The sequence below is a fragment of the Trachymyrmex septentrionalis genome, unplaced genomic scaffold (genome assembly GCF_001594115.1).
Source record: "Trachymyrmex septentrionalis isolate Tsep2-gDNA-1 unplaced genomic scaffold, Tsep1.0 scaffold69, whole genome shotgun sequence".
NCBI lineage: Eukaryota > Metazoa > Arthropoda > Insecta > Hymenoptera > Formicidae > Trachymyrmex > Trachymyrmex septentrionalis.
The window spans coordinates 2,544,698-2,552,942 of record NW_017305873.1 but is presented as its reverse complement, the minus strand read 5'-3'; the positions used below and the strand labels follow the sequence as shown (position 1 = coordinate 2,552,942).

The following is an 8,245-nucleotide window of genomic DNA, read 5'->3' as shown; positions in this document are numbered from 1 at the left end:
TTTTTTTTTTTTTTTTTTTTTTTTTTTTTTTAGAAAAGTGAATCTATAAATATACATAATGATCTCAAGTATATTAATAAATTATAAAAGAATCAATAATATTCAATATGTAATTAATAATAGTGGCTTTAATTGGGATTTAAAAACGCTTCAGATAATCATTTATGTAAAAGAAATTAAATAATTACATTCTCGTGTCAATTATATTATTTATTCATCGAAATATAACTTGCAAGCAGTTTTAATTTCCATCCTAATTGTAATATTGATAATAAGTCGTCTGTCTTTAAAATAAAAATAGTTTCGTGGCTGCAAGAGTAAATTACATGTAAGTAAACTGTCTCCGTGATTATCAGTGCATAAATAATACATTTATAAAGCAATATAAGATGAGTCTTTCTCTGATTAAAACTTTCGTTCAGCCAATGATTCCAGCAAGATTATAGCCACCGATCGGAGTTTATCAGGTTGAGATTTATCGCGAAGTAACGGCGTCAACGACCATCGCGTAAGACGCGGAAAGGAAATCCCCGAAGCAGGCGCGCGATTATCGCGAACCGCGTCGATTTAAATGAGCAAGATGAGTCCGGACGATATCGGGGGGCTCGTCGCTTGTTTAATTAATCGACTGGGCCCCACATCTGCCACAAGGTGGTGGCCGGCGCCTAATTAAACCGTCAGATTTTCAAGAAAGCCGATCCGCCGCCGTACCGGTGTGTACACAATGTTAATTGCGCCGGGTCCGCGATATCGATCTGTTAATTTGTACTATTCCGCGCGAACAATGCGTCTTCCGGGCGTGCGTTTATCTCAAATTGGATCCGCCGGCCGCGTTGTTCGCGAATGCGTTCACGCACGTGCGGTGGTACGCGGGAAAATTTATCGACGCGGTTGCCGTCGACGAGAAGCGGGTCGCCGACATCACCGTGGCTCTTCTGTTCCGCATAAACTGCCTGTTCACACGGAAAAGACTATTACACGATCCGTGTTCTTATTTCCATTTAGCGCCATGTTACCGTTAGATATGGCTATCCGATATGGAGAATTTATTCGCTTAATGTGAAAATCGCGTATCGGTAGGAGGGTTGAGGAGAATCCGACAGCGTATTTAATACATGAGAGTCTTACTCATCTAGTATCAAGATAGCGTTCAATGTTAACGGGAAATAAGACGCAATAAATATTTCTAAAATATTTTAAGATAATATTTTTAAGAGGGGGAAGAGAGAATAATTATCTATGATACAGGTATACTCATTTATGTTTATGAAGATGGTTGTTCGATAAAAACGGTCGAATGCCCGAGTCTCTTTCGTTTCCTGGGGAGACCCGACTTCGTGGGTTAACGACTTAATGAGTCACCGGGTCTGCTTCTTCCCGGTTCGCTGAAACGGAGAGGTGAGTTTCTACTTTTTGATCACAAATAAATCGAACAGCTTCTGCCTGAGAAAGTATACATCACATGGCTCACCATGTCAGAAAACATGGCGATTATCGCCCGTTGATCGTGGAGGCTAATTCGATGCGTCGCTTCCCATTTTTTTTTTTTTCTGACTTCTGATCATACACCATCACACGCTGACTCTCGTGACGTTCTCTTACTCGCTCAAACCGGTTACGCTAAATTTTCGATAATAATGATGACAACGATGGCGATGACGACGACACGCATTCGATGGCGATTACTTTCGCTTTTTCGTACGTCGCGTTGTGCGCGAACTTATTACAGCAATTTGCATTCCGTTTAGGCGAAAACCAGTTGTTTTTTTACGAGGTTTTATCTGGCCGGTTGCCAGATTTCTTAATCGCCTTGAGACAATCTTTCCTCGCTACTTAAAATTCATAGAAAGCTATATATGTGACAGAAAGCTTTATATCTGTCATCTTAATTCCGAAAAATGAGAACCGTTTGGACTTTGATTTTCAAGGTAACTCCTGGCAGCCAGACGAGCAAAAATGTGGTAATTACAAAGAGAAATGGAATTAGTGAAAAATTAAATTTTAAAAGAACTTTTAACATTTGATATTTCCGTTAACAATTAATTGTATTTAATCATGAAACGGAGAAAGCACTTTTAACAGAATATAATTAGAACATATAATTAGAACATAGAATATAATTAGATATACATTTTTCTATTATAAAATTTAACTATATATTTAAAAAAAAGAGTAAAAAGGGAAAATTAATTGATGGATTTATGTATTGCAATAAAAATCACATTAAAAAAAATGTAATAACTTTGAAACTGTTATATTGTATAATCAACTGTTTTAAATTTCTAATTGCTACAAATTTGAAAAAAAGGTGACTGTATTTTGACCGTTTGATAATTTCTTATAAAGCATAAAATATTCCAACAACATTGCAGCAACATTGTGATGTTACTACAATATTACTGATACGTTGCAATATTGTTAGAATGATCTGTATAGGTTTAGTATTCAACTTTTTTTATAATATGAGTTGGAGCCGATTGTTTCAACTTCAGATAAACTAATGTACCTATTGGATAAACAAAAGAGTAAAAGAATAAGGCAGTGAGCTGAAGTTTAGAGGAAAGATGGACAACCTTGATTAATTTTTTTTTTTTTTTAAGAAACGATTAACAACTAAATAAACAGTGCACTTCACGCGTGTGGAGATGTTTGTAGATGTATATGAATCGAATAAGCGAATTCGACGCGAACTGTTGGGTAGCGCCAGGAGGCGAAGCGCGGCTTGAACGCGCACAGTAGTTACGCGCATCGCGTGCGGCTCGCGCGTTGCGTGCGCGCACATCTGCGTGCACGCACGCATGCACGCACTCACGCATTCACGCACACACACGGCCGGCTAATAATAATGCGCTGTGGAGGCCACGTCCGTAGTTCGCGTCGCGGCACGCGTGCGTCACGTCGCTCGCGAGTTACATGTAGAGAAACGCGCGAACGAGCGAAAGCGAACATACACAAGCATATATAGCATATACAGCTATCTGTGCGCTTCTTTTTATCTTTTTTTTTTTTCTCGCGAGGTTTCGAAATCGCTCGACTTTCTTATTGAGCCATCGCCGCCGTGCCGAGAACTGTCCGGTTCCGGGGAAGAACTTGGGAAGCGCGTGAACAGCCGGTGGATGCGCGCTCGATAGGGAAAAAAAAAGAGCCCGGTGCGTTAAAATTAACACCTCGACACGCGCATCTCTCGCGTGAGCCGCGACTGCATCGTCGTCGGCCTTCCGCGACGTCACGCACGATGAAATTGCCCGAACGTACATCTTGCCCCGACGTTGCTCGTTAATTTGCGAACAATCGGCTTTCCGGCTGAAAATCTACTTATTCCAGCAACGACACGTTCTCCTCCCGTTTTTCCGAGAAAGAGATACATAAACATATAAACAGATAGATAGAGGAGTAAAACATATACCGTGTGAAACAGCACTAGCATAGTTATGACTCATTAAAAAATTTCCTGAGAAAACGTACGTACGATATTCGACAAAATTATTAAAAATTTGTTAAAATTATATATAGTGAATGCAAAAAGTATATTCATGCAGAGATTTTTAGTAAAAAGCTTTATTTATAGAAAATAAACGTTAATTAGCAATTTTACACAATGAGTTCTATTCTAATATAAACAACAAATTTTCGTGAAAATAACCATATTCATGATTTTAGAAGCTAAATTTCTCGACTGTACAAATATTTGTTGTATAATCCAAATAATACAAATAATACAATTTTTAATCGTTTTTGCTTATTTTAATAGGATGTGCTTTAATTATTACACATCTTTTTAAGTAAAATAATTTTAAGAAATATACAATCTATTTTATTCTTTGTTAATAAATCGTTAATTAATGTTTACTTTCTAAAAATAAGGTTTCCTTAAAAGATATCTTTCTAAATACTTTTGCATTTATTCTAAATGTATCCATTATTTTGAAACACATTAATACTTTAGTAATGTGTGTCTTTGGGTGAAAATATTGTGTAAACTTCTAGTTACCAAAAAAAACTCTAGTATATTGTACAACGCAAATTAATACTTTATTTCAATTAAATTTATGCAAATCCATTTTATTCAACTTAGTAAGAAACTAAATATTTCAAGCCAATTTCTAAACTATTAAACACCCACACACACTCTGTCTCTCCTTCTTTTTCTCGCACAATTATATCTCTCGTTGTGTCTACTCTTATTTTTCGCTATCGGCTCTTTTTCCAAATCGCTTGAATTTATGCTAAACTTGACGTTACGCATATCAGTTATTCCTCATTATTTAAATCTGTATCTTCTTTCGCTATACAGATTCTTAGAATGTAGGTCAAATAAATGATTAGCTACATTAGCAGGTAAATACATTGCATTGGTTGGGTTGCTTTATCTCGTTGCTTTATTCGTAAAACGTTTTCAATTGCTACAAATGACCTGTTCTGCTTTCTTCTCCTTCATTTTTCAAACATTAACAAGAATAAATGGCAACTTCGGATGCGATTTCAGGGTCACGTGAGGCGCACAGCGTGTCGTATATGAAAAACAGACACGGGTTCCGATGGTGAACTTAAAGTGTACCGTGTCGTAATCGACACACGAACTCATAAAGCGACACCACAGGCACCAGAATGAATGTTCGGCCGGAAGCTTTGCGGGCAAATATACAGAAGGAGTTATAGGCAGAGAAAGAAAGAGAGAGGGGAATAGCTTCGCACAATGTGTATGCGCGCGCGCGAGAAGGTGGTCCCATGTTTCCATGTGATCTTTAAGACCAGAAGAAATATGACCAAGCTACTGACGTTAGCTTCCTTTTGCTGAGACCGACGGCCGACCACCCAGAATCCTGTCACCACCAGAGCCCCGTTTTGAAGGACGTCGCCCGAGAGGATGGACACAAGCCCAATCCGGCGAACAATCGTCTTATCGTCATTTTATCCTGGACGGAAAAAGAAAAATTCCCCGGAGGGACAGCTCCGAAAGGAATATATCGGCTCATTCAGAATCAAGTGAATCAGGTGGATTTCATATAGTTACTTCGAGCGAGTAGAATTGCTCTAATTTTGGTGACTTTCGGAGTCGCGATCAATTTAATCAACCGTCTATGTATTTATATGACTGATACTCGTCTCTACCAATGTAGATTAACTTTAATCTTGGTTCAACTTACTCTTCGTCTGTCTTTAATTCTTAGAACTAGAAAAAGATGACGAGTTAGTTAAATCAAAATTAAAATCAATCTACGTTGATGGAAAGGAGCATAAAAGAACGGAATTATTTATTAAAACATCTAAAAATTTAGCTAGATATAAATCTGAAAATAATGGGATTATTAAAATAGGATAGTGTAGGATGCTCAAATGTAAGCATTGCCGCAAAAAGTTTTGACATTCTGGCAACAAGTTTGAACATTCTACATAATTATTTTGATGGTCTAATCTGACCAAATTATTTTACATCTGTAGCTAGCTAAATTTTTTTATATAATACTTCAGCAAAAATGTTCTTTCTATGTGTGCATAGTTGGAACTAGCTGTCACGATTTGCGGATTATCGCTGTTCACGGTGAAAACAATTTTCAAATTATATGGTGCGTAACGTGTGATATATACTAGGAGATTACGCTACAGAAAATTGTGATAATTATAGTTCAAATAACTACAGCAAATGTTGTTCTCGCTCGATACCGATATGATCCGATGGCGAAGTGTGATGACTCTTAATTGAGGTGCTTTTAAAGAAGTAATCGACGCGCGTCAACGGAAACGGACGCAAAAAACGACAGCGCGTGTGCAAAACGTCGGCATTCACCCGGTTTTGCAATGAAGCGTCAACACGGCGCCATTATCGTCGACGGATTAGAGAGAAGTGCGCGTTAAAAAATAAATTGCATTTCATTTAGATCGCGAGACACGCCGCTACTTGATCACGCGAGAGCGACTCCGTCTCGCGGGCTAATTACATCGCTATAATCCGGTCGGAGATGGAGTTTAGACCGAGTATATGTGGCGTTCCTCTGTCGGGATTGGATTAGTTTTAAGAGATTCCACATGACAATTAAATTACGTCCGAGCTATTCTTGGAGCCGGGGTTATTTTCGCGTCGCGTTATTTTCACATCAAGTTCACTCGATTTCCCACTAAACCAGAGCGCATCTGATATACATATACCTCTTATAATATCAATCATCGTACGAAACCGAAACTGCCGTATGAAGTTTGAGAAGATCACAAATTGAGTTTTGTTAGTTTAATATACTATACATTCGTCTCTTGCCGTCTTGTATCAATTCTGTGAGTATTTAATTATACGTAACATGAATGGGATATTTAAAAAGGGAGTTATCTTTAAACACAATATATTTAAATAACTATTGACACACAAATGTGAGCGAAGAAGGTCATATTCGGTTGGCGTCTAACTTACTATTGTTTAAGTAATTATGATTAAAGTCAACGATATACATAAAGTGCCGCAATTTATCCGCCATTTGGCTTAAAACATGAGGTTCAAAATTGAGTGCAATTATCGGAATAGAATAATTGCACTAAGTATGCACTATCCGACGCCATTTCAGCTCAAAAAATTGAAATTGCGATAGCTTATCTGTCTACAGTGACTTTTATCCTTCTCTAACAATTGTGGTCTTTAAAGGCACTATCGATATTTTTATTGTAAATTTGATAAATGAATTTAAATAAATGTAAAAAATAAGTAAAATATATAATTCAACTTTTATGATAGTTAGTACACAAACTTGTACTTGTTAAAGCTTTGACAAGTATATCAGAATTTTTTTAGATTTTTTTTTACAATTGTAAAAAATATCGGTGTGAATTTAACATCTTTAGTGTATATTTAATATCTCCGATGTGATATGGATTTAACACCCATGCGTTGTCTATATAATTCTCACTGAGTTTTGGTGTTATTAACACTAACATAGTATGGATTTTAAACCTCTGGTGTTTATATCAACACCATCGTGATGTGAATTTAAAACTTATGATATTAAATCCACATCACATTGGTATCAATATTAACACAATGAGAATTATATAAGCATCGCTATTTCTTATAGTGTAAATAATACGGAATATTTGCTCTATTTCTCGAAGATTCCTATTCCTGACGGAGGTATTAAAATTCATGTTGCTGGCGAAGGGTTAATTATGAAGGGTTTTAACCTCACGGCGCATCCATATTTTATATCGTTAAAATCCTCGCGGTACAGCTTGGTGATCGCTCACGTTCGAGTAGCGCTGTTACGTAAAAGCAATTTTATTCGTCGGATACGCGAACAGGCGTGTGGGGCAATCTTTTATCAGAGACCCGTGCGAATTTACGTAATTCCTTAATCCGAGTGCCCTTCTCCCGTGCACGGCGCGGTCGCGCTTGCAGGGCAGGAGAGGGTTTAAACCGGTTTGTAACGGATCCGCTAATTTCGCACATGCGAGGATCTTCGCAGTGTAGGAAGAACGAGAGAACTAGCGAGTTCGATTTCGCTAGTTGGGAAATTAGACGAGGAAGATGCGGAGATGTAGGTATACCCCATACTCGATCGCGGTACACGCGAACCGGTTTCAGATCTCGCACCACGCAGGAAGCCGCGATCTCTCGAAAATAATGAAAAAGAACGCGATCTTCGATCCGCGACGAGGAGAGAGGAGAATAGGAAAGGATTAAAGAAAGAAAAGATGAAGAAGAGGAAGGAAAAGGAGCACGCTCAGGCATCATAATCGATTTGAATCTGGGTTAAGCCGATGATAGTTGTAATCGCGACGACCGCGACTTTTGCGTTACTCTCGGGCATGAAATAATGGATTCGCCAGAGACAACGATTACGATCTCTCGCGAGACGATGTCGCGGGATCCTATGAATCTCTAATTGAAGCTGGTATTTAATGCCCGCCCACTACTTCGGATCTAGCGAAAGCGGATCCTGTGAGCGCAGGCGACGATTAAGAATCCTCCGGATTGCCGGCGGCGAGCGTAATGGCGTCGTTAAGTGCGCTAATGTGATTACTGGCTGAAAGGCGACGGACAAGTCTCTACCAGGCGACAAAAACACACCACAGCGATTTACGTTCGAGCGAGCGGCACAAAAATGCAGGTCGCGTAGAAAAACGTGGAGAGGTCTTCTTTTTCGTCCGCATCTCGTCTCTTCTTATCATTGCATCCTCGAGTTCGAGTTACTTGCAAATAGCGCGAGATTATCAATCGAAAAAAGTGCTGTTACGAACAGCTACAAAAAAAAAACGTATTGTA

At 38.5% G+C, this 8,245-nt stretch overlaps 1 protein-coding gene across 1 annotated transcript in view; it reads right to left on the bottom strand.

Moving 5' to 3' along the window:
- Positions 1 to 8,245, bottom strand: part of LOC108753389 (T-box transcription factor TBX20-like) — a 71,170-nt gene that overhangs the window by 56,972 nt on the left and 5,953 nt on the right. The gene's annotated exons all lie outside the window — the stretch shown is intronic.